Source organism: Micromys minutus (assembly GCF_963924665.1).
Source record: "Micromys minutus genome assembly, chromosome: 21".
NCBI lineage: Eukaryota > Metazoa > Chordata > Mammalia > Rodentia > Muridae > Micromys > Micromys minutus.
Genome location: NC_137956.1, coordinates 39,960,374 through 39,979,256, shown reverse-complemented (window position 1 = coordinate 39,979,256; position 18,883 = coordinate 39,960,374). Strand labels below are relative to the sequence as shown.

The 18,883-nt window shown below is 38.5% G+C and overlaps 1 protein-coding gene across 10 annotated transcripts in view; it reads right to left on the bottom strand.

Annotated features, from left to right (window-relative positions):
* MAP4 (microtubule associated protein 4) overlaps positions 1-18,883 on the bottom strand; it is a 118,054-nt gene that overhangs the window by 82,394 nt on the left and 16,777 nt on the right. The window lies entirely within an intron of this gene.

Below are 18,883 nucleotides of genomic sequence, written 5' to 3'. Positions count from 1 at the left end.
TTATCAGACAAGAAAAACCATCTTATCATAAAACTAAGTATAAAACCTTATATATATGTAGCCCAAGCTAGCCAAACTCACAATGAATCTTCTGCCTCAGTCCTCACAATACTCGGATTACAAAAATGTAATCAAACTAAGCTTCTTTTTATTAATATAGAAAATAAAGCCCAAGCACAGACTGAGTACTGCCTGATCATTCACTTGTAGATAGCTGAATAAGCAATGACCACACTCAGCACTGCTATGCCAGTATGAAAAATAAACTTTCAGCCACCAAGATGGCTCAAGAAATAATGCACTTGCCACATAGCCTGACAACCTGAGTTTGAGCTCCAGATTTCTATGTGAGGGTGGAGAAAACCAACTTTTCATGAAGCTGTCCTTTGATCTCTAAAGGCCAAGCACACATATGGTCGCACACATATATTACATACATACTAATCAAAATTTTAAAATAAAATGATTTGATAATAAATAAATGTTTTGAGTGGAAGTATCCTGTAGGTAGATAAAACCATTCCCAAAAGTATTATATTATTGAATGAAGATTCTAGTGCCAGGGTGGGCCTTCTTTCGGAGATATGGGCTAAGAAGACCCTGTAGCTTCTAAAACAACACAGGCTACTGCCACAAAAGTTGAGTGCCCATCAGTACAAACTGGTAAAACACTACTACTGAAGACACCACACATTGGTGACAAGAGCACAGGGTGGGGATGGGGGCGATCAAGTTGGAAGTTTCTTCCCTGCAGGCTAGATTTCTCAATCCACAAAAGGTACTATGGTGGCTGATGGGGAAGAATAGTTAGCCCACAGTCTTATTCAGCTATAGACTCCCTGTATGCCACACTATCCACCTACCAGGCAATGCAACAGAGGCATAACTATTATATGACTTGTGGCCCATTCCACAGGAGAAAGTTCATACATGGTTCTGTAAACCTGGCCTAAGGCAGATGAGCTCATAGGCTCTAGCGGGGAAGCTAATGCTGTTGTTTTAATAAATAAGCATGCTGCACCTGTCAAATTGCTTAAATATATTCTCTACATATTTAGTCAATGGGTAGTAGCTATTACTGCAGAGACTCATACTGGTCAAGCTGCTGGGAATAAATGAGTGCTGAATGCTCAGCCAAGATGCTGAGCATCTACATCAAGTCCACAAAGCTCAGGGAACATCAAGGAAGAGGGGATAGAAAAAGAAGAGCTGTAGAAGAGGGTAAAGTCTTGTGAAATGTGCTTTCAGGCACCACATAGCTGTTATTCTCCCTCCCTCTTCCTCTCTTCCTCCCTCTCTCCCTCCTTCCTTCTCATCTGCTGTGGTTTCCTGCAGAAGTCCTGCATAAAATTAAACCTGATAACTCTCATGAGGCCACACTACTTCTATAAGATTTATACACAGTTAATACATTGTAGGAAGGAAGCTCCTGGTATATTGCCCATGCTCCTGAAAAATTAACCTCTCATGCAAGCTCCTGTATGTAACCTTAATCAAATTCATTAGGCCTTCAATTTTTAAAATAAACAGAAACTACCAAGATCTTCTAGGCATCAAAAAAGAGAGGTCCTTGGCCCTGTGAAGGCTCAGTACCCCAGTGTAGGGGAATGCCAGGGCGGGTAGATGGGAGGGAATGGGTGAATGAGGAAACACTCTCATAGAAGGGGGGGGGAGGGGGGATTCCAGAGGGAAAACCGGGAAAGGGGTTAACATTTAAAAAGTAAAGAAAATATCCAATACAAAAATAAAATTACTTTAGGATATTAAAAAAGAAGAAAAAAATCCATGGCTGAGTCCCCTTAATGGTTATTCAATACAAAATGAATAGCCCTGAAATCACATACACATGGGCATCACTAAACAGACTCAGCAGGTTAAATTTATATATTTATGTGTATATATATTATAAACAATAGTAAGAAGGAAAAAAAGAGACCAAATTGAAAGGAAGTATTAGGGAAACATGGAAGGGGACTATAGAGGGGATACATAGGAAGGATTAAAGGAAAGAAAGGGAAAGGAATAAATTTTATTTTTTGTTTGTTTTCTATCATTGTGGTTTGGGTTTTCATTAGTTTTTTTGGTTTTTGGTTTGTTTGTTGGTTTTTTCTCCCCCTGAGATGGATGGATGGATGGTTGGTTGGATGGTTATTTCCTTCCCTGAGACAGGGTTACTCTGCATAGCCCTGGCTTTCATGAGACCAGGCTAACCTCAAACTCTAACACAAGCAAAGAGTACTTCTTGCCATTGCCAAGTCCAGGTATGCATGTATCACCATAGTTGGCAAAATAAAATTTTAAAAATTAAAAATGATTCTCCAAATCAAAAGCTTTATAAAATGTAAAAGATATTCTCAGTTATGTGGCTTATTATAAGCTTTGATGGGGAAAGGAAGGAACTAAAAAATAAACTCAGTGCACTCCTTGAACCAATCTGACCGGAGCTTAAGAAACTCCACCCTGCTCCAGCTAACAACATCAACAGAGACTTGATACCTCACTGTCAGAAAACAAGCCCCATATGGTCTAAGGAGGCAGGAAGAACACATGTTCTCCAGCACAACAATTTGGACATCTGATCTTTTCTTTTGGCCATGTCTGGAATGAAATTATCTGGTTACCAATGTCTTAATAAAAATAGATAAAGTAAGGCAACAGAAAACTCTGTGACATGATGACGAAGCATAAAGGAGAATCATGGTCCTTTTACTCTGTGTACTGTTTACTATTAATAGCTGTGTGCGTGTGCTCATAAATAAAAAATAACACAGGATGACATCATAAATACCTGTGGTGGTTTACTTTAGATAACACACAAAGTCTGAGATTACTGACTTTGTGTCAGTATTGCGGGGGAGGGCAAGGTCTATATAGATTAAAAATATTTATATCTAGTTATGATAAACAGTAGTTGTTTTGAGACAGGATCTCAAGTGCATAGCTCTACTGGCCTGTAGACCAGGCTGGCCTTGAACTAACAAAAGATCCACCTGCCTCTGTTCCCTAAGTGTGGAGATTACAGAGATTACAAGTATGTTACTTTGCTTGATTTGAAACAATTCTTCAAACATAGAAAATCCTCTAAAAACTGCACTCATTTGTGTGATGTGAAACTGCCACCCTAGCTTACAAATGGCCAGCAGCTACCTCTGGACAAGATAGTTACTGTGTTTGCTTGTGGAAGAAAAGAGAAGGAAAAGCAGAAGCCTAGCATCAATCAACCAGAAGTATTCTTCCTTAACAACTACAGTGTCTTCATTTCTCTCTGAATCCTAGACACTAGCCTATGATACTGTTGCCTACTCTAGACTCCTGTTTTAAGTGAAACACACATTCCTGGAAGGACCACTGTTCACATGCAGTCTAAATTAAGATCTTATCAAATCACTTTCTTTCTCATCCCCAAAATAGGATTCATTAAGTGTTTTGGGTTTTAGTGAAAGGGAAGAAAAATAATTTAGCAGACAGCACACAGCAGATATTGTTTCAACATGCTGACAAGTCTGATAGCTTTCAAAAATTGTTTATTGTCACTTTTAAAAGAAAAGTGTCTTTTTTATTGCCTTGTACTATTTTTAATTAACACTCATATCACTGTTTCCCAAAGATAAATGCATTTCAAATAATAAATTTAATTAAAAAATTTTGACAGTCTCACTATGATACTTAAGATTGGTCTAGAACTTCTTTTTAAGTATAGAAGAGTTTATTTAGTGAATGGGGGAGGGGCAGTTAAGAGAGTAGCAGAGACAGAGAAGGGCAGAGAGAGAGAACAAGGGGGTAGAGGCCAGCCATGAGCATGTGGAGAGAGGAGAGCGGAATGGGAAAAGAGGGGGGAAGAGGCAAGAGGACAGAGCAGGAGCAAGAAGGCAAGAGAGTAAGAGTGGTTTAGAACTCTTGAACTTGGTGCCTGAGTACCCAGGACCATATGTACACATTACTCTGGGTGTGCTATGTGGTTAGTAATTATAGTGAAAACCATCTATTCTTGATATTCGGTTAAATTGTTTTGATTTCATGGGATTCCAGTGCTACAACAGAAATGTGGATAACTGGTGGTCAATTATTTTCCTCTTCCACTCCTCTCTCCAACCCCACTCCACCTTTCATGGCTGGTTTAAATGACACAGGATTCTGAAGCTAACACTAAGCTGCTAGTGTCATTATGGAGGATACTGTTACCAAAATGGATTTTTGTTCCTCAGGCTTGGAAAGAACCCAGCATTCCAGACAGTCCAAGAGATCACTTGTAATCAGGCTGAATATAGCCGGCAACATTATGCATTCACATTCAAAAATCAAATCTTTTTTATTAAATAAACTATAACTTTACTTCCCAGATCTGTTTTCAACTTATTTCGGAGACTTATTACATATCAAGCTGAATCTTATTTCTATTTTGACTGTTTTTTTTTATTTAACAACAACAAAAAAAAAACTTGACTTCCATAAATATGGTATTTCATTCTAAGAAAAACCAATCTTTAAACAAGACTTTCTAGAGAGATCAGCTACCACCTTTTTTTTACTGACTTTAGGGTTGCTTAGGCATATCTGAATTTCTCCTACTTTGTTGGCAGAGACTTACAAATGGCAATAGACAACTTAGCAGATCCTATCTTAAGCAATAGCCCTTTGAAGAATATTAACCTTCCATCCCCAGGTACCTCCCCCCTATACAACGCAAGGACAACAGCTGTACTATTATGAATTGATGAAATTTCCAGGGTTGGCAGAATTCTACTCACAGCCATTGTTCTGTTCATTACTGGATTATCAACAAAGAGAACCCATGATTACTGGAATAGCTGAGGCTGCCTGTCACCCAGCTAAACTCCCACATGAAACAACTTACTGGTAGAGGGTAAAAGATGTTTTACTTCCAGCTAGTTTCTAAAACAAGTAACTCCTTTTCCCACTATTTTAGACAGCCTTTCCCTTAAATATAAAAAGATTGCAAACATGAACACACCACAGTAAGACACATTAAATACCCTTGCAACACCAAGTTCACAATTAAACTTGCTTACTTACAAGAATTAGGCAGGCAACTTGGATTCAATTATGAGTGAATGTAATTTGGATCTAGAAACAAGCACCAGCCTGCCATATTTCTGACACATATAAATTTAAATCTTTTTCTCCAGCAAGAATAATCTACACTAGACACCTCCCATTGTCAGCCATGTGATACACAGAGCAAGGCTGCTGAAGGCTGGCTGTGTGGCCGGAACAGGAGACGAGAATGACACAGCAACTACATTTCTGCTGTAATCATCCTTTAAAGGCAATATTTAATTTTATCTCAGTTATAATAAAATCAATCTTAAAATTCTGGACAATTATCACCCAAGGTTTAAAAAAAAAAGCATACTATTAAAACAACTTTTCTATTTATTATGCTTGTCCTTCCTTTCTTCCTCTAACTAAAAAGGTTAATAAATAACATTCAGTTACCTATACTTATCCTAGCCAAAAGTTCTTTCTAATTAAAAATATCTACAGATGAGGACTGAAGAGACACTAAAAACATTTGTTCTTGCAGAGAATCTGGGTTCAATTCCCAGCCCCAACATAGCAGCTCATAACCATCCTCAATTTCAGTTCCAGAGGATCCAACACTCTCTTTTCAGACCGCTGAGAGCATGGCAAGCAATTGGCACATATATACACTCACAAAATAAATCTTTTAAAAATGAGCTTTTGAAAATAAATAAGGACTGAGAAATGGCTAAGTGGTCAAAAGCACTGGCTACTCTTATTGAGGTCTTGAATTCAATATGGTGGCTCACAACTATCTATTTGTAATGATTCGTTCCTCTGGTTGCATGAAGATAGAGCACATATATATGTACTCCATACATAACATAACAATGTACTCACATACATAAAATAAACAAATCTGTTTTTAAAAAATCTTAAATAAATAAATAAAACATCTGAAAACTCTTTTAAAGAACACTAAAGTTTAGTTTGTGGCACATGTCTTTATTCCCAACACCCATAGACAGAGACTGGTGGATCTCTGTGAGTTCAAAGCCAGCTTGGTCTACAAAGTGAGTTTCTACACAGAGAAACCTGTCTTTTAAGAAAAAAAGGCAAGGGCTGGAGAGATGGCTCAGTGGTTAAGAGCACTGACTGCTCTTCCAGAGGTCCTGAGTTCAATTCCCAGCAACCACATGGTGGCTCACAACCATCTATGAGATCCAACGCCCTCTTCTGGTGTGTCTGAAGACAGCTACAGTGTACTCATATACACTAAAACAACTTTAAAAAAAAAAAAGGCAAAACTAAGAGGTTGGTGCTAAGGAAGCTAAGATAATCAAGAATACCAGAAACACAGTCAAAAGACAAAATAAATCATGTGGTCAACAGTGTCTGCCATGTCTAATGAACACACCAGCATCACTATGTATACCTTTTGAAGCATGTCAACTTACACCTTCTTTCCTTCACTATCACCGTACCTATTTTTTATTTTTATTTTACTATTACGTTTATTTGTATGTGAGGATGCCTGAGTACCAAAGCACATGAGGAGGTTAAGAGACCATTTGCCTTTGCTCCCAAAACCCATGCCTTTAATCCCAGCTCTGGGGAGGCAAAGCCAATAGAATCTCCAACTTTGAGACTAGAGTAGTCTGTACAGTGAGTCTATAACTGGCAATAGATAGAAAAAAACTCTTGATCTTCTCTAAGCTCCACACAAGTATATATACCCACACACACACGTGCACATAAAAACAATATAAGCAATACTAACAATTTTATGACACAGGGTCACATATAATAGGCTAGTCTTGAATTTTATGTAGCTAAGGTAGGCCAGGACTATGGCTGTGTGTCACCACACCCAGTTTGCTGCTAGGAATCTAACCCAGTACTTCATTTGTGAAATCCTACCATGAAGGACATCTCCAACCCTGAGCTGGGTACTTTTATAAAGTTCAGCTTTATAATCTTAGAAATAAGAAGTCTGATATAACACGGGTGGTGCCAGGCTCTAGGAAAGGCACCTTTGGCTGTGGAACATCATTGAAGATGGTATTTATTATAGGAGAAACAAGAACGACCACATTGAGATAGGAAGCAAGAGGCAGACTAAGACCAGTAACAATCGCACAGGCTGTCTCTCCCTCTTAAAGGTCTCACCATCTTCCACTGAAGATCAAGCTTCTAAGACATCATCAGCCTTTGGCAACACATATATATATTTAAAATGAGACATTGCAGAGCAGCAAAAAAAGAAATATCTTTTCAATAAATGCCAATGAGTCAACTGGGAAATTTGAGTTTCAGCAGCATCAAAAACAAAGTAAATTCCTGATGAATGGCAGGCCTAAAGATAAAGTTTCTATGAGATGAGATGGAAAAGTATCTTCGTAATATTGAGAATATACATAAGAAAGATTCCTCCCACCCCCTTAAGGATGAGGCAGCTTTTAGAGGCAGGGCTTCTCTTTGTAGCCTTGGTTGGCTTAGAACTCAACTATGTAGACCAGGCTAGAGCTTCAAACTCAGAGGTCCACCTGTTTCTAACTCCTGAATCCTGAGATTAAAGGCTTGCAATAAAAATATTTAAGGAAAACAAAAAACTTCAGTAAACCAATACCTACCAAGTAACAAGCAATCTGAAAATGATTTTGTTGTTATTCGAAACACACACACACACACACACACCCAGGCAAAACACACATTCATTCGCACATGCACGCAGCCCTGACAAACTAATGTAGTATACTAGGAAGCACAGCGCCCAAGAAACAATACCATAAAAGAAATTAAATAATTAGGTGGTGATGGCACATGTTTAACCTCCAAACTCAGGAAACAGAAGCAAGTGAATCTCTGAGTTCAGAGGCCAGCCCAATCTACCGAATGAGTTCCAGGACAGCCATGAGCTCTACACAGAAAAACCCTGTCTCATAAACAAATGATTAAGCATAATAATAATAATAATAATAATAATAATAAACGAATGAATAAATAAATATAAAGAAAGAAAAAATTAAATGAAATAATTTGATGCTGATCGATCCAAAATGAACCTGTTGACAATTAAAAAAGCCAAGGACACTCGGCATCTAAGACAGACAATAAATGAAAGAAAAGCAATTAAAGCAGGGGAGCAGCTGGGCATGGTAATGTTGGTGATTCCAGCATTCGGGAAGCTAAGACATGAGCTGAGAGCAGGCTAGACTCCATAACAAGATCCTGTCTCCAAAAATGGGGTGGGGGTTTGAGGACAGGGGTTGGATAAAGAACCTAGCTTATTAGGAAGGAAGACTACACACAACAGCACTGAACTATAGCATTACTTTGTGCTAAACTAATTTTTAAAAATAAAGAATATATTTTATACTTAAGCTTAGAAAATCTTCAATTTACCAACCCATGGTGGCTCCATGAGAAAGAATACTTATGGAGAAGAATTTTGTACTGGTATACAGTAGAGGAGAGAAAGAAGAATGAAAACGAAGTTGATCCTAAAGCAGTAGCTGAAATTAACTAAAAGACTTTTGCTGACTTTCCAACTTTAATTGTAAGTGGGCAGAACTTTGCCTTCTCATTGGAATGTGTTTCTCTATTGGTCTGAAAGTCTGAGTGCTGACCTTTAAAAACAGAGTAAGGTCTGTCCTCCCTTTAGCTCGTGGGCAGATAGACTGAATGGGCATGGACAATCAGTGGCTCTAAGGAGACTCAGTATTCCACTGTGCTTCTTATACATGCATTAGGAAATTTTGTGCAATAAATGAATCTTAATTCATTCTAAAGTAAGCAAAATATAAGGAAATAAAAGACAATATTAAGTCACAAAGGAAGCCACTAATGAAAATAAGAGAGTGGGGCAAGTTGTCATGTACCTTAATCCTAGCTGTCTAGAAGACAAGAGCATCAGAAGTTCAAGGCCAACCTGGACACACACACATTCATATACATATATGCATACATATATATACACACATGCACACAAATATATCTGTACATATATGTACATAAACATAAAAAATTTCTTCTAGTATTCAAAATAGTATTTCTGACTTCCCTTGAATTATAAATTGCAGCCACAACCTGGAGAGGAGTTATTTCCCTTACTTCTGGTTGAAAGGACAAGTAGCAACCTGTGGTTTCTATTAGTGTGTATCAAAGCCCTTGTTGGCCTTCAGGTTTCCTCAAGCACCTGTTACACATTTCAAAATCACTGCTAGCATCCTAACCCTTCTCTCCTCCCTTTAACTAGACTCCCTCCAGCTACTCATTCTCCTTATAGCCCTGCTATTCTCTCTCTTAACCCCCTCCTCCAATAATTACATTGTCTCTATTCCCTGGCTATTCTACTCTCTCTTGAAGATAGACACATCCAGTCTGACAACCATGTTCAAGTCTCTCTGCTCTGGACTATTCTTTCTCTTGTATCTGCATTTTAAAAAAATTCCCCTTAGCCATACCATGCAGCACACACTGCACAAGCCTGACAACTTAAACTCAATCCCTGGAGCCAATGTTTAAAAAACAAAAAAACAAAAAACACTCACGTATCAAATGGTAAAGACTTTAATCCCAGCACTGGGGATGTGGGAGCAGACAGCTCTGGGTTCAGAGTTCCAGACCATAGCAGGTAAAGGCCCTTACTTTATTGACAAGCCTAACAATCCAAGTTTAATACCGAGACTCACAAAGCTGGATATACTGTCTTACACCTGTAGTCCTGGTACTCCTATAGTTGAGATGAGATAGTGTTAAAAAAGTGGAGAAGAGCCTGGAGTACCCTGCACATCAGAAACAACTAAGAGACCCTTCCTCAACCAAGTAGAAAAAAAGAACTCATGAAAGTTGTCCTGTAATTTCCACATGTACACTTTGGAAGCTACTCACTCACAATCACACACAAAGCTCAAAAACAAAACAAACAAATCATTCTTGAAATATAGCCGAAATGATTTTAAAAAGAAAAATCTCTTTGTAACAAAAGACTAATAGATTACATAAAATGTTACTCAATTGCCCTTCTTACTTTTTGAGTATTGTTTACATATTAGACTATGGAAGTATGACATGGGAAGATGGTAGTGTGGTCATTTCACCAGACAGTAGCACAGTTATCATGCTCACAAAGTCAAAGCTGTAACTTCTGATCACGTGCTTCTTTCCACAGGAGCAGGGGCATGCTTCTAACAACACAACAGTCTCTCTCTTATACACAGTTTTACTTCCCACTGTGCGTCAGTCTGAAAATATTGAGAATTCCAGAAACAAGTACTTTTTGAATTTTAACTGAAAACTATTCTGAATGGCACAATAAATATGTCTCACTCTACTCTGCAGGGACATAATTCATCCTTTTGTCCAAGCTCCCACTCCCCTCTGCCAGTCACTCAGCAAATGCCCTCCAATCTCATGGTATCACAATGTTTGAGTTTAAATTAATTTTACTTAATAAGGCACTAATAGCAATTTTATTACAACATATTGTTAAAACTATTATACTTTATATTCTTGGTTGTCTTTTGTTGAACCTAATTTTTATATAAGCTTTTATCACAGCTATATGATATAAAAAAAGCAATACCAAGAAGTGCTGAAAACCAGTATTAATTTATACTAGGTATGAACACACATCTTTTATTCTGTGTGTAGGAATTTTTGAGACAAGATCCCACTCACTCTATGGTCCAGGATAACCTAAAATTAATTATGTACTGCAGACTGCCAAGAATTCCTGGTGATCTTCCGGTCTCAGTCTCCTCAGTGCCTGGATTGCAGGCTAAGCACAACACCTACTACTGTACACATGACTTTAAAAGAAAAAAAATGTTGACCTAAATGCTCCTAAATTACTTTTATCATTACGCTTAAAAAGTCCAGACTATATAAGTCTAAAGATTAACCCCTTCATATATACACTTCTAAATACTTACGAATTATTTATAAAGAAGCTACAGTTTCAGTTCACAAAGATTTGGTGGTTATTTATCCAAATTGCTCACCAAAATTGTAGCCATTACTGTATAAACACAAGTGCTCTTAACCACTAAGCCATCTCTCCAGCCCATCTGAAAGGTTTTAACATTATATGCCATAGCTTTTTGTAATGTAATGGCAAAAGTATTTTAAGATCAGTACTAGTATTAATAAAGCTAGAGTTTTGATCTTAAATGCCTCCCAACAGCCCATAAACTAAAGGCTTTGTCCCCGGCTTATAGATTCAAGAGAATGTCTATGTAGGGGATATTGGGATCCAGCAAGGCCCCATCTGCCTGCCTGCTTGCCACCTTCTCTACCAGATATCTCTAGCATAATACGCTGTGCATTCAAAAAAAAAAAAAAAAAGTCAAGTGACCTTGGAATGAAACATCTGAAATTGTGATTCAAAATAAATATATACTTATCTTAATTGATTAATCCCAGATATTGTCACAATGACTCAGTTAACAGCATTAAAAGCAGGCAAGCAAAAGTAAGTACAAGGGGAACAGAAGGAAAAAAGTGCAAAGAAACCTAATTTTTCCCTAAAACATGACAAAACAAACAAAAGCAAAATTTAGCAATAACCTTTAAGCATTCTACCCCAACAAGTAATGAACACAGAAGCACACAAGTCTTGGTCCCTAATATTATTCTCTGACAAAAAGGACCCTGTACTCTTAGAAAGGAAGACTAATTTAGTACTGAGGCAGAAAATACTATAAAAGAAAACCTGATGCGGTATGTCAAAGGGACATAGTGAACTTTATAATGACCAAAGCTGACTGGGAGCAACAAAATAAAAAGTAGTGTTGGATCATAGGCCAGTTTAAAACCAATATTCCTGAGTCCCAATCAGTACTCATGAGTAGCAGCAACCTCCTCCTTTACAGTACAACAGGAAAGGGAGAAAGAAACCCAATAAACATCACCTAAGCCAGAAGCTCAAGATTAGCACCAGCAGTATTAAGCCATGTTATTTAATACATGATACTACAGACCTTGATACAAACAGTGATTCCTCTTGTAGACCATAACCCCATTCTAATGAAAAATGGTAAGACAAATCCAACTGAAGTACTATTCTGCAGTATCAGCACTCCTTAACACCTTGACAACCTAGGTTTGGAGTTTGGGGGGTTTGTTTGTTGGGGAGTTGCAGGGGGGGGTGTCTCTCCTTATAGTTCTGTCTGTCTGTCTGAAAATCATTCTGTAGACCAGACTGACCTCAAACTCAGAGATCCACCTGCCTCTGCCTCCTGAATGCTGGGATTAAAGATGAGAACTACCATTGCCTGGCAAAACTTAACTTTAAAATGAAAATAACAACGGATATCTGAGATTTAATTTACTGTTTACAGTATACAATTTTTTGGTATCCAGCTTTAAAAAAGAAAAAGAAAAAAGACCAAGTTGGCTTTTATTAGGTGATAGATTATAATACTGCTTCTGAGTACTACATACAAAGATTCAGCAAGAAAATAAGGCACATACAAGATCCAGGATGTGGACTTCTCAAAGGACTGTCCAGGCATTCAGTATTTCTCAATAGGTTCAGACTGTCCTCAGTAGTATTTAATAGGCAGTACACAAACCTAAATATAAAAAGCCACTCAGAACTCACTGAAGCCTATGCCCAGGTTCTAACTTCAGTTGAGCCTCTTTATCATACTAATCTTTCTACACGTGGCCAGACCAGAGTGCAGAAGCTAAGCCAAGCACCTTTCACCTTCTTCTACATATCAGTAGTATTCTATCACACAGAAAACTCACCCTATTGCCCTAAACATAACCACAAAGCCAGGACTATTGTGTACTCGGCCTCAGACATAGCTTTGTCTCATCAAACAGAACACTGAACACTACTTAGAAAAGAATGACCTCACCCTATTAACTGGCCAACTTTATAAAAAAGCTTTTTGTTACAAGCTGTGATAACCCAGGAAACCAGATCTATTTTTACTCTAATGCAAGAAGAGGAAAAGAACCCATTGGGGCTGGGGGGGGGGCGGGGGGTGGGGAGGAGACCAATTCAGATAGTAAAAACTTTTTAATCACTTATTTTAAGAGTTTTCTCATTTTTTTGGTGTCTGGCTGCTACTAAGACTTTCAGAGATGTTTGATTAGGAGAGGAAAAAACCCTAAATTGTCCTCATATTCTATTCTAAATATTAAAGATTCTGAAATTTTGGGTTTCATTGATAATTGTTTGATTTTGGCTTTTGAGACAGGGTTTCTCTGTATAACAGTCCTGTCTGTCCTAGAACTCACTTTGTAGACTAGCCTGGCCTCTAACTCAGAGACTCAACTCTCTCTGCCTCTCAAGTGCTAAGATTAAAAGTGTGATCCCGTCCCTAAATTCTTTTAAATAAAAAATTTTAAAGCCAGGCATGTAAGCACCTCCAACATTTGGAAGGCTAGGTCAGGAGGATGGTGAGTTGAGGCCTGCCTGGGCTCCATAGCAAGTTCAAAGACAGCCTGAGTTATAGAGTAAAACCCTATCTGGAAAGGATTTAAAGCTGTCGTCTATCATTTACCATATTTGTGGGTACACAACAAACATGTTCATCTACTAGAATCTAAGCAAATAACTGAACAAAGGATATACATTTCATGTGAGTATTCTACCCACAGGAATAAAATAAATATTTTTTTAAAAAATGAAGGAAGGGCACTATTTAAGAGTAACTCTTGAAGTGCTAAAGGACCTTGAAGAGGACCCAGGTTCAATTCTAAACCAGTTCCAGAGGATCTGATGCTTTCTTCTAACTTCTAACCATAGGAACCAAGCATATATTATACACATGTAGGGCACTAACCCCCAAACAAAACTCAGGTGCACAAACACACACATACACATTGCTATTTCAAAAAATGTTAAGAGTCTTGAGCCAGATGTGCTAACACATCTTTCTCCCCACCCCTACCAAACACACACACACACACACACACAATGTAGAGATCCACCCACTTCTGCCTCTGCATCTGGAAGTGCTAGGATTGAAGATAGATGCCACCATGCTCAACAGCATCTTTAATCCCAGTACATGAGAAGCTGAGGCAGGGGAACTGCTACAAAATGAAGACTAGAATATATTATAACTCACCATGTGAAGTTTTCAGTCCTAATAAACACAATCTCATAACAGGTTATAATTAAAAGTAATTCAGACATGAGAAGGCAGGTCTATAATCCCAGTATTTAAAAAAACAGGAACAAAATGACCACAAGGCTAGGCTACATAAACAGTTAAAAGCTAGCCTGAGCCAGAGAGATTATGCTTTAAATTAAACAGATAAACAAACAAACAGCATTCAATTTTTCAATGCGTGACTACTTTTCACAAAACTCTCACTATACCTCTGGAAAAACCATTAAGAAGCCTCTAATATAGAGTTTTGTATGCTGGCTGATCCACTCACTGCCCTATTCAAGACTTCAGAAGAAAACCGAACGAAGCCTGTTCAGATGGGAAGCATTGGGAAAAGAATCCCAAATCAAGAGTAGAAATCACCCTAATAATCACACCACAGATTCCAAATAAAAGTTTTCAATTTTTTTGTTTTGTTAAATGGGGTCTAGTAGATCAGGCTGGCCTTAACTCACCATCCTTCTGCTTCAGCCTCCCAAATCCTAAGACTACAGGCATGTATCACAACACCTAGACAGGTTTCAATCTCTAGGGCGATGAACAGAGTCCTATTCCCAGAATCTAATGTGGTAAATGTAGGAAAGGTCCTAGAGCCCTGCATTTTAAAGTAGCCCAGATGGTTCTATAGTCAGATAAACTATCCTTTCTTAAAATATGCCTTCTTAATTTCACCTCATCTCAAAAGCCACAGCTTGACCTATTCTTACAGAACTAGTGATTAGCTAAAATACTTGAACTGCACATAGACTGTTTTCTAATCTAAAAGTTGTCTGCCTCAACAATCTTGATAGATTTCCTCCAAAGCACTTGATAACCCACTACAACCTAATCCCTCCTAACTGTGACCACTAAAGCCAGCAAAACAGAAGAATTCTATGAATAAAAAGCACTGCTCATGCCAAGGCCTTGATTTCTAGCTGAAATGGCTTTTGAATACCAGTCACATTTACGACACAAGTGACACACATGGTCATCAGTGTGGAATCCCTATGTAGGAGTGATTACAGGTCAAAAACAATCAACAGCTCAAAATCAGATCCAAAAGCTTGAAAACCATTACTCTAACCCAGCTCTTGAGGACATCCAACAAGCATCTATTACTTTAAGGATAAGCCGATACATTTTTGGTTCTTCAAGGTTTGCTGATATTTTGTTTTGTAACTATTTTACTCTTTAGTATATGCCAACCTGGCATATCTAGAAATTATATGGCTTTGAATTTCAATCTCAATCATTTCTCCTATCTCTGCCCCCCAGTGCATATGCCATGTTTAGCTCCGTAAGGATTCAAATTGAAGTTAATATTAGAAAAGTACGAAACATGTAGAATAAAGAATCCAGAAATGAAGAGCTAGAACACTAATTCCAATGCTCCAAAGTAAAAGGATCACTTCAGCTATATTTGTAATTATATTAATACAGGGGATCACAAATTCAGGGCCACCTTGTGGTAGACGAAAGAGACAGTTAAGTGTAGAGTTTCTTTTGAGGGGTGATGAGAATGTTCCAAAATTGCCTGTAACGATGTTTATCTCTGAACATACATAGGCCAATCACTTGTACAATCACTGGGGGGGGGGGTTAAACTGTGCAGCTTATACAAATGTATCCCAATATAACTGGTGCCAAGACAAGAGAGGGGACTGGAAAGACAGCCAAGACCAGATGTTTTCACTTTACTCATTTTCTTTCACTTTACTCATTTTTGCCTGCAAGTATGTCTGATACCCAGAAGTCAGGAGAGGGTTGGACTGTCTGGAACTGAAGTTACAGACCATTGTCAGCTGCTAGTAAGTCGATAAAAGAATTAAGCCCAACTCCTCTGAAAGAGCAGCCAATGCTCTTAACCACTGAACTATCTATGTAACTTCTTCCTATTATTTTATTCTTAACTCTACTTTCAAGGATATTTCTTTTCTTGCACTAATTATAAAAGTCAGCTTTTTACTCAATACAATTTAATAGCAAAGTTTGCTAATTAGAAACAAGTAGTGTTGCTTCTACAAACTAAAAGAAGTTCAATCCACTGTACAAGAATCAAAAAAAAAAAAAAAAAAAAAAAAAAAAAAAAAAAAAACCAACTCAAGTTGTCCTCTGACCTTCACATACAACAAACTCATAAACCTAAGCTACAATCTTATAAAGCTGTATATAGTTCAGAGTTGAATGCCTAAGGCCTTGAGTTTGATCTCCAATGCTACATGTACTTCTGTGCTGCAGATTTCATCAAAATAGCTTTTGTAGGATGTGGTAGAGCACGTCTTTAACCTGAGTGGGAGATCTGAACAGGCAGATCTGAGTTTGAGGCCAGCTTGGACTACATAGCAAGACTTTGTCTCAAAGAAATAAAATAAAAAATAATATTTTTCAAGTATCAGAAGGTCAAGTATGATCACATATGTAGTCCCATCACTCAGAGTCTGAAGCAGGTGGATCACCATAAATTTAAACTATGTATTGAGTTCCAGGAAGCTTAGCCTACTAGAGTAAATACCCTGTCTCAAAAGAATCACATTGGATGGGGAGACAGCTCAGTCAATATGTACCTTGAATGCAAACACAATCACCAAAACCAACAAAAAGGCTGGGCCTGGCAACATACACCTATAATCCCAGTGCTAGGGAAGCAGAGACAGGAAGAGAGCAAATGAAGACACGGAAGACAAGACTTGACAGAGACGATCTCGCCAGCATATACCAGGTGCTCGGTAATAACATCATCACTATCTGGAAAGTGCTTAGAGATTTTTGTTCATTTTTGGTTTGCTTTGGTTTTTCCAGACAGGTAGTTCTGAATGGCTGTCTGAGAACTTCCTCTGTAGACCAGGCTGACCTTGAAAATCAAGAGATCCACCTGCCTCTGCCTCCCAAGTCTGTACTTATAGCTTTTTTTTTAAAGATGTATTTATTTATTATACATAAGTATAATATACACTGTAGCTGTCTTCAGACACACCAGAAGAGGGCATCAGATCCCATTACTGATGGTTGTGAGCCACCATGTGGTTGCTGGGATTTGAACTCAGAACATCTGAAAGAGCAGTCAGTGCTCTTAACCACTGAGCCATCTCTCCAGCCCATGTACTTAGCTTCTTTATCCACCTTTGTCTGTCTTGGTTCACATGCCCTTCCTTTACCTGAACACTGCACCCTTCATTCTTTTTGAGACAGGGTCTCATCATGAGGTCCAGCCTAACCTCAAGCTCACTATGAGGAAGATCTTGAATTGCTGATCCTCTTGCCTTCACCTCCCATAACCTAAGATTACAGCTGAATGCTGCTGAATGCCACTGAAGTGGGTGTACCAATCACTTAACAGAACTGAGTCTCTCAATCAATCCTTTAATTTCATAATCCATTTTCTAGTCACCAGAATCACTGCCCTAAGAATAAAATGTGCTTCCCTTTCTCCCAAACAATCCTGCTTAAAGCCAAGAAGGATATCACAGATGTGGCATTTGGGGTTAGAGAGCACCATGGTGGCCCAAAACAAGGTATGAAAAGCCAAAAAGATGAGGAAGAATTAATAGAAGATGTGGCTTGGTCCAACCTATTTATCCCATATCAGAAGACAACAATCTCTATTTTGTTAGAGAGACATTTTTCAGGGACACGTGTGCATACATGTTTGTGTGTGTGTGTGCGTGTGCTTGTGTGTACACAGTATGGTATGAGATAAGGGGTGCCAGCCCAGACGTATGGGGAAGGTAGTTGAAAGGCAGAGAGAGAGGAGAGCAGGGATGGGGGGGGTGATAGAAAGAGAAGAGGAGGCAGGCCATGAGCCTATGGAGAGAAAGGGGGAGTAGAATAGGGAGGGGGGAAGAGGGTAAGGGAGCAAAGGGCAGGAGAGCAAGAGAGTGAGGAGGGGGCAAGCAGCCCCTTTTATAGTGAGTCAGGTACATCTGGCTGTTGCCAAGTAACTGTGGAGTAGAGCCTAGACTAAATGCCAACATCCAGCTCCTCCCAGTGCAGGTTTTACAAACTTGAGACACTGCATGTTCCTGGTTTTTACCTGAGTTCCAAGGACTGATCGCAAATACTTTACCAAATAAACTATGACCCCAGCTCTGTTTTTCTGAAGCTAACTAAATCTTATAGCAGTGACTGGCTTTAAAATTGAAAGCATTTTGCATCAACTTCCCAAGTGCCAGAATTACGAGTGTGTGCCACTGTTCCCGACTTAGAAGACAGACGTAATGGCTCATGCCTTTAATCCCAGCACTCTACTACAAATCTGAGACCAGTGTGGTCCACAGAGCAAATTTCAGGTCAGAAAGGGAAGAAAGTTAAAATGGAGGCTGGAAGAAAGGCATAGGAGAGAAGAAAGAAAAGGGAAGGATGATGGAAATTGAGAAACTATCAAGTGAGAAAGCATAAACAATTCTCTGAGATGAAAACAGGCAAGAGCTAGAGACTCTGTTCTCAAAGAGTAAGGGACACTGATTCTTTTCTAGCACCCATGTCAGGGATCCAACACATTTGGCCTACATGAACACTACATTCATATACACACATACATATATCCACACACATATATTCACACACATACATAATTGATAAATCTTTTCTTAAAAAAGCTAAACTTGTGGCAAATTGACACATGGACAATATCCAGTGTACAGATTAACTTTTAGAGATTGCAGGTAGAGCTGGAACTGGAATCTAGCTAGGTAGGGCCTTGTGTATGCTAGGTACCTTCACTGAACTATAATCCCAAGCATCAATTAAACTCAATAACTAAGGAGCTGGAGTAGCTCAGTGGTTAA